Source organism: Tamandua tetradactyla, chromosome 1 (assembly GCF_023851605.1).
Source record: "Tamandua tetradactyla isolate mTamTet1 chromosome 1, mTamTet1.pri, whole genome shotgun sequence".
Lineage (NCBI taxonomy): Eukaryota > Metazoa > Chordata > Mammalia > Pilosa > Myrmecophagidae > Tamandua > Tamandua tetradactyla.
In genome coordinates, this window is record NC_135327.1 from 206,530,339 (window position 1) to 206,539,061 (window position 8,723).

Genomic DNA, 8,723 nt, shown 5'->3' on the forward strand with positions numbered 1-8,723 from the left:
CTGATGCCTGGAGAGGTTGCTACTTGCCAAAAGTTACATAACCAGTCAGAGTCAAAGGCTGAGGAAGTGGCTGCTGAGATTGCAGTTTTGATAAGAAGTCCTAAAAGGGTCCACGTAGGCTGAAACTGTTAGTTTCCCTTTCTTCCAGATGAAGGCAATTAGCCTGGAGCTAGGGGATCAAAACAAGGTGCCCTGGTAATCCCCAGCTTCCTGTCCAGGAGAATGGCTTTTGGACCTAAATGGAGTGGCTGGGCTGAAAGCTGAAGCTTGTGGAGAACACACCTGTGATGTACTTCAGCTGTATATGGTTTGTGTCCTCAGACTTCTTCATGGTAAATGTGTCCCCACATACTGGACTCTAGAACGTGGTAAAGGAAGGCAGAACGACCAATGCTCTGTGAGCACTTTTCTGGATTTTAGCTTTTATGTTCTTTAGCTCATTGAACATCCACAGTTTCCCCGTAAAGGGGGTAATACTATTCCCATTTTATGGACTGTGTTAATAGTAGATATTAATTAGTGAGCACTTATCTTGGTCAGGTACTAGGATAGGAATTATGCATGCGCTATCTTGCTTAATTGTCACAATGACTTTTTGAAACAGAATAATGGTATTATTCCCATTTTACAGATTAGGAGAATGAGGCACTAGCTAGAAAATATTGGAATCAGGATTCCAGTTCAAGCAATCCGATGTCAAAAATCCATGCAATTGACCAATGGGGAAATTCAGGTTCAAAAAGGTGAAATCACTTTCTCAAGGTCACAGTGAGTTGGAATTTGAACTCATGGCAAAGCCTGTCATGCTTTAGAAAAGGGAAAAGGGTAGAATCTCAATTTTGATAGGAAACAGAAAGGCACCTACATACATAACACAGACCCTTCTGTCATTTTGCAATATGAGCTGCGAGTGGTCCTACTTTCCTTTAAATAGCCTGGACATATTCACCTGGAGGTGGCCTGGGGCATGAGAAGGCTGGGTGACTGTGTGTGTGTGTGGGGGGGATGTGTGGGGTGAGGAGGGGGACGAGGACCTGCTTCTATTAGTATACATTCCTGGACAAAAGCAGAATTATCTGTAGGAGCTACAAATAAGAAACATTGAAGAAATGCCTGGGGTCTGGGATGAGTGAGGGCAAATCCACAGAACTGAGAAGTATTGTTAGTTCAGTTACTTGGCTATGACATTGTTAAAAGCAGTTGCTTAGGCAGTGGAGGAATTGTGCTTTCAATGGAAATATATTTCTTATTTTAAATGGAAAGTTTTTGGCTTTTTTTTTTTAACTATTAAAATGGTACAGAGTTCCTGCTTCAGGCTGAGCCTCAAAAGGTGGCAACAATAATGAATAGTAAGTGCCATTACAGGATTTGGACCACAACTTTATAGTTTCAAAACATGATTTTTAACTCATCCACAGAGGATGAGGCACATGGAAACTAAGCAATACAAACCAAACTCATTCTATATAATTTATATACCAGAATATTAATTTACTTTTGAAAGATATAGGGAGAAATTGTATTCATATCCAAAATATCAATATCTAATACCAAAATTTATGGAAAAACCTAATCAGAAGTCAGAAAGGTACAGAATAAAATCAAAGAAAGTTGTATACTCTTAGAAAATATTTTATTGAAACTTGAGGAATGATCACTTTATCACTGCAAACTAACCCTCTCTAGTGGCCAAGTGTATGACTGGGCACTTCAATATCTCTCTCATTGAACATCAGTCTTAATTGCCCCCTTCCCCCACCCCCACCCCCTTTTTGGCTATAAAATATGTAAGAGATGACATTCATCTGGCCACACAGTTCAAACAGGCAATGCTTAACTCATGGGTGTGAGTTTTAATGCCATCCCTTTCTTTCCCATATCAGGGAGCATCTCTAAAGACAAATGAGTAAAAAAGTATGTTATTACTGGGATAACCTTAAATTTCCACACCCTTCAATTTACACTCACATAGTCATTGCAACAGTTCAGACTTTATAGCTATTCAATTGCTTCTGATAGTGTCTTACTTACATGGCAACAGCATGCTTTTTATAGTATGAGACAAATCTTTACTCCTTGAATCTTCTTTTTTTTTTTGGATTGGTGCATTTCAAAGTGGGCATTTAACCTAGCCCTGGGATTTCTCAGAGATGGAGGAGTGGCTATCAAGGAGCAGGTTTACCCCTCCTGCTCTTCAATCCAAGTAGTCCCCTTTTTATGCTTTATTATAATGAATGTACATGTAAGATTTCATTGCCTGGCTATTGTGAAAATACAATGAGTATAAGGCAAAATGACTTAAAATCACTTTACACTAGTCACCAAGCAACGTATTTGTAAACATTCTTTTCACATGACGATCTGCTTAGAAGACTGCTGGCATGTATTTTACATTCATTTTCATTAGCTTCCACTGTTCAACGAATATGTTTTTACAAAAATTGTGGGATGTGAGCTATGTATATAGATTGCAGCCACAAATCCTTCCCGTCTCAATGCATTAAAGGTAGAAAGCAGTGGAAAAATAAGATTTTGAATAACTTCATTTTGTAGCTAGTTTTCTGAAAAGCATATATCTTTAAAAGTGATATGTATATGGCATAGCTCCATAAATGGGGTAAAACAAGTCTCTTAGGCTAGCATTTTAATAATTTTTCCTAATAATGAAGAAAAATATACCAAACAAAAAAAAAAGAAGATACTTGTGATGCAAACAGATATGCATTGTTAACATTTTCCACAGCATTTCCCTTTAATATTTAACAGAACTGAAACCATATGCATATATTGTTTTACATTCTTTTTCAATTTATATTGATTTTTATTCATGGATTTCTGGTTTATTTCCATTTGATTTTATTGACATCACAAAAACTTACCATGAACCTTATTTATTAATTCAAAAATATTTGACTGCCTTCTCTGGGTAGTCACATACTTCATTACCAGCTTCCTGTCTCCCTCTCTCCCTTAGTTCCCACCCACCCTGGATAGATAGATATATTCTATCTCTATGTATCTATCTATCTATCTATCTATCTATCTATCTATCTATCTATCTATCTATCTGTCTGTCTGTCTGTCTGTCTGTCTGTCTGTCTATCTATCTATCTATATCTATCTATCTATCTATGTTCAGTCATCTACTATGCCAGAACTGTTTCTAGATATGTAAAAAACAAAGAAAAATAATTCAGAGAATTAGATCCTCTCTTATCAAAGCCATGCTTGCAATTCTATTGTCTTGCTTTAGATTAAATTTTCCTATCTGGGGTGACAGAAACTGAATTTTCACTTTTCTTCTACATGCATTTTTGCTGTATCAATATTGCCTTCCAAAGTACATGGATGCCTTGGGATGACTGAAGAGAAGATTATGTGTATGGAAATGCAAAGAAGAAAAGTGCATTCATATTTTAAAAATAATATCCTAGGTACACCTTTTCTGATAACATATTAATGCATGCATACACGCAAACTATATACATATATGAGGGAGAGAGTGAGAGGATGAAGGGAACAGCTTAAAACTTTTCCTTCCACTATTCATGGGCAGAGAGAAAATCACATGACTCTTGTCAGTACTTGGGCAATTTGCATTTACAGAAAACTTACTCCATTCCATCCCTGAATTACTAGCATAAGTATAAGGTGATCCAATTAACAAGTAGTTTTAATTAATGTGTGTTAAGAAGGACTGCAATACCTGAATGACAGAGCTATGGGGGTATTGGTATTAAGATTATATATATATATAAATTATATATATATGTATATATATATAATTTAGTTATGTAAAACAACACCACACTAAAATCTTGACTTTAGTCAAGATCAGTCTTTAGTCAAGATTTGCTTTCAAATCTTGCTGCTTTGCTTTCAAATGAGATCATCAATTTTATCTGTGGCACTTTTTCATTTAACCATATATATGTTAAAGGAAATATTTATATTCCCAGAGTACGCCATGGAGAACAAATCCTCTCGTCAGACTATAAACACCAAGGTAAATATATCATTACAAATTATCCTGTCTTATGGAAAAAAACCCACAGGGAACACGTAAATTAGATTGGGGGTTCAGGAAGGTTCTTTAGGAAAAGCATACCTTGAATAGAACTGGAGGATGGGGAGCATTAGTCCTGGGAAGATGGGGGAAGACTATTTCTGAAGGAGGGGATAACACCATATGACGTCCTGAGATGGGAAAAAAGGTCAGTGGTGTACTGAGTGATGAGGTCAGGAGATGGGCAGGGGCTAAATGATGCTGGACTTCATAAGTCAAGGAATGGCGTTTGGATTTTATCCTAAATGCAGTAGAAAAAGCGTTGAAGGGTTGTAAGTTGGAAAGTAACATCAGCACTCTTGTCCATATATTTTGGCCTGTGTTTCAGAATGTATCTTTAGGATAGATATTTAAATAAGGACTTCCTGAGCCAAAGATATGAATATTTTTAAGGCTCTTGGTATTTCAAGATAGTTCTTACCCATTCAATTTTATACCAATTGTTTATGAGAGAGTGCCCATTTCACCAACCCTCAATAGCGTTAGCACTGACAAAAATTCTGCCATTTGAAGAAAAGTGTGTCACATTGTTTTAATTTATCATTTTATTACAGGTAAATTTGAATATTTTTCATTATTTATTTATATTTTATAGTTCTTTTATATTATTATCCATGATCCATGTTTGTTTGGTTTGGTTTTCTTTTTAGATGATGGAGCTCATCTTATGATGTCAATTAGCTTTATATATTTAAAGAATATTACCCTGAGTCTTACGTTTTGCAGATATCTCCTCCTAGTTTACCTTTTAATTTGTATGATTTTTCCCAATCTTACAAGGATAATTTGTTATTGAAAAAACATTCTTAGATTTGAAAATTTAATATTACTTTAAATTAGAAAAAAAAATGCCAAGCATTCCTGGGCCCCCATTAATGTAAAACAAGTCCCACTGAAATGGACCTGTATAGGTCACTAGTTTACATTAGTTATCATAACACAGTGTAACATTTTATGTTCACTAATTCTTGATGTTTTTTTCATAGTTATTTTACACCATATATTTCTGACTATGTTCTCAAACAAAATATGCGTATAATACTGAAAATGTTTTTGAAAAATGGCTAGATTTTACAATTATATTCCTTAAGTCACTAGGAATTTTTTTTAAGCGTATAGTGTAAGGTAAGTATATAATTTGATTTATTTTTCAAGGGCAAAAATTTCCACCTACGTCTAATAATCCATTTGTATTATATGCCACAAAGCAGAATCTAGAAAAAAAGTGATACCTGATCAAACCAGTATTAGTTGAGTATAGACTGTTGTAGCTGAGAAGAAGGAATCAAGAGGACCAGGTGTGGGATTCTTCCTTTAGGTGGTGCTAAGTCTCTAAAACATGTCTGAGTTGAGACAAACTATTTCTTGTCCCTACTCTTTTTTTCTTTCTTTACCCTCTCCCTCTCTTCACCATTTAGTAGATAATGTTATAACTTAGATTGCATGGAAATAACTATTCTGGTCTTCTGGACCTCCTCCTGAATCCCCACCTCTGAATCACTGCCCCCCACCCCCATCCCACAATATACACATATTCACTCAGCTGAGGGACAAATGAGGTAAATAAATTTATTCTGAAGAGAAAATAGAGTCAAGAGTTAAATTCTAGGCAAAAACAACAGGAAATTCAGGGATAAGTTATCTAAAATATATTCGATAGATGAGAGATGTCTGGTTATAAAAATGGTAATAATGTCTACAAAATATGATTGGGTAGAAATGTGGTGTCATGCAGCATCTTTTTTCCTAAAAGGTAAGCTTCCACTTATACATGTATAACATTATCTCACTTGAGTGATACCTGTGAAATATATAGAACCATATAGTCCCTCTATTTTACAGCTTAAGTAACAGACTTTTTTTTTTTTAAGGTGATTTACTTAAAGCTATTCACTGTTGGAATTCCTGGTGTAGCATTCAAACCAAGTATGGCTTTTTTTTTTTTTCTGATATAATCTAACCCCTCTGCTGAATTCTAATGGAATATATTTATCCTTAAAGGAAAATGAATCTATTTTGTGATGTACCTTAAGAAAACCAAAAACTCTCTGGGATGTATCAGAGATGTGAACAGTTAAAGTTTATGCTTCTTCAACATTCAGAATATAAAGTCATCAATGGTGTAAACCATAGACCACCTAGTCAAGGACAACCTATCTGTAATTTCTAACTCAGTCTTAGAGACCAGTTATGAAAGCAGATGGATCAACTGGATTCGAATCCCCAAATTTCTGGGATAGTCTCATCCCAAGGATTTCCAGGTACATGTATCCAATGAGAATCACAGTAAGAAATTTGGACTGATAGGTCTTCCTTCCAAATTCCAAGTGGAGAAAGGCCATTAGGAAAATATATGAAATCTATAAAAGTATACTTATCACCCAGACTTTTTTAAACCATGTATTGGGACCTTCTCTGGTTAGATCTAGAATCCCAAAGTGTAAAAATAGCCTTACTTCTCACACAAATTTGTTGTGTTCTTGCCAAATTGATAGCGGGCGGACCTTTTTATTTTGAAATCATGTTTGCGTGTCTATGGAATGAGAAATTCAGTACATCCCTGCAATCTTTTTGATGATAGGATAAAAAAGATAGTAAAACTATTTACCAATTTTATTTCAAAAACCAGTGTTTCCTAAAGGCTCTGTAATTCCATGTAATATAAACTACATAACAGGGACATCCCATATGAAAACAAATCTTGGCTGACAGATGCATACATCCCCTTACTGTCAATGCCTAACAATGATATGAGTGCTTAAATCTTTGTGTGTACTGCTTTTACTCAAGCGTGCCTGTATGTATCTTTGACGTAGGTATTGTTACAAAATGGCATTTGTGGATATATAAGAATATGCTGAAACAAATTTTGGACAGAGGCGCCAAAGAAAGGAAGGAAGGGAACGTAGGTGTGACTAAATATAAATAAATGTATTTATATTATTTGTACAATATGAATGTACACTAAAAAAAAAAAGCCTTTTAGCAGAAAGAAGCAAGTCCGGCCACTGCCGCTAGAGTTCTCCTTTTGCCCACGCTCCCTACTCCTCCTCGCTCCATCTGAAACCCTGTTTACCCCAGAAACCTGAACTGTGTGGACAGACAGAGGAAGGGAAGGAAAAAAAATCAGACACAATAAAACTCTGAGGGGGAGAGAAAAAGAGAGGCAGAGGGAGTGAGCGTGTGTGTGTGTGTGTGTGTGTGTGTGTGTGTGTGTGTGTGTGTGTGTGGTGGGGGGGGTGGCGAGAAGAGAAAGAGAAGGGGGAAAAGAGGAGGGGATTAAAAAAAAAAAAAGCCCACACACTCAACAACCAACATGTGAAGCGGGAGGCAGCGGCCTCGGGAAGGGACTGCAAACTTTCCCCAGGCAGGCTGCCGGCGCCCTCCAACTTCTTCCACTAAGCGCGCGCGGCCCCTCTCCCTCGCTCCCGCGCCGCGCCGCCTGCTCGCGGTTCCAGACCGGCCCGCCGCGCCGCCGCCGCCGCAGCATCGGCGAGGAGAGACGGTAAGTGGGGAAGGCGCGGGCGGGTGGACTGCGGGCCGAGGCCGGCGGGGCACGGCCGGTGCAGCGAGCCCTCGCCGTTCGTCACCCGTGCCGGCATCTTTCTTCCCCGGGGCCGCCGGCCACGCACCCCTTCTCACACACACACACGCACATGCACACGCACACCGGTCCCGGGCCGCCCTTGAACATCTCTATCTTTCCTCGCCTGGTGTCTCCCGTGTGTGTTTTATATGATGGAGGATTATAAACATGGCGCCTCTCAAAACTACCAAATCCTTTTCCAGCAGTCCCATGGCCCGCGGAGCCCGGGCGCGCCGGGGAGGCAGGGCAGCAGAGGGCGGCGGGAGCGGCGGCCCGGGCCGCGCCGGCACCCACCCGCGCCCGCGCCTCGCACCCCGCGCCGCCCCCCGGCTCCCCGCGCGGCCTCCCCCAGCGCGGCCCGGCTGGCTCCAGGCCCCGGGGAGAGGTGGTTGGTGGTTGGGGAAGGAGGGCGGGCGCGGAGAGTCGGTGCCGAGGGGGACGGGGAAGAAGGGGTGGGGGAGGGCGCGGGCGAGGCGGCGGCGGCGGCGGCGGCGGCGGCGGCGGCGAGGAGCCAGAGCATAATGGTGGGGGAAAAGAAATCGGCTTCCGTGGGAGGGGAAGCCCCGGGGCGGCCAGTTGCGCCGGGGGCGAGGGTGTCGGGGCTGCAGCTCGGGGTACGAGGTGGGTGCGGGTAGGGGCTGCTAATGAGTATTAATGGCTATTACGATGACCCCGTATTGTTGTGCCTCTGACCCCCACCCCCACCCCGGGTTGCAGTCTTTTCGGGGTGGCGGTTAGGTGGTGTTGGCTTCGCCACTCGCCTTCTCCCCCGAACGTATATCAAAGTTGCCCGGGGACCTTTGTGTGCTTGGGGTTGGGGGACCCTGCCGGGGACTGGGGTCACCCGGTGCAGGGACCCTCGAGGTGGTCGTCGCCGGCGGGGTTTTGTGAGGGATTGTTGTGGGCGGTGGTGTGTCACTGTCCCGCGACCCCTCTTGCCTTCAAAGGCGCTTGGGAAGAGGCTCCTCGGGAAAACCGCGTAGGGGCCTTGTCGGTGTCGGGGAAGCCGGGGAGTCGCGTGAGGCGGCAGAGCGGCCCCTCGCGCCGCGCCGCCCGCAGCTCTCCCCGCCC

General features: G+C 41.2%; 1 protein-coding gene across 5 annotated transcripts in view; it reads left to right on the forward strand.

Moving 5' to 3' along the window:
* The first annotated feature begins 7,333 nt into the window (after nt 1-7,333).
* Nucleotides 7,334-8,723, forward strand: part of ZMYND11 (zinc finger MYND-type containing 11) — a 153,871-nt gene continuing 152,481 nt past the window's right edge. For 2 of the 5 annotated variants that reach the window (XM_077151670.1, XM_077151676.1), the window contains exon 1: nt 7,334-7,571. The gene's annotated coding sequence lies outside the window, so the exon portion shown is untranslated. Of the gene's footprint in view, nt 7,572-8,120; nt 8,177-8,723 lie in introns of those variants that run through there. The other 3 variants (XM_077151672.1, XM_077151667.1, XM_077151675.1) reach the window with 3 other exon arrangements.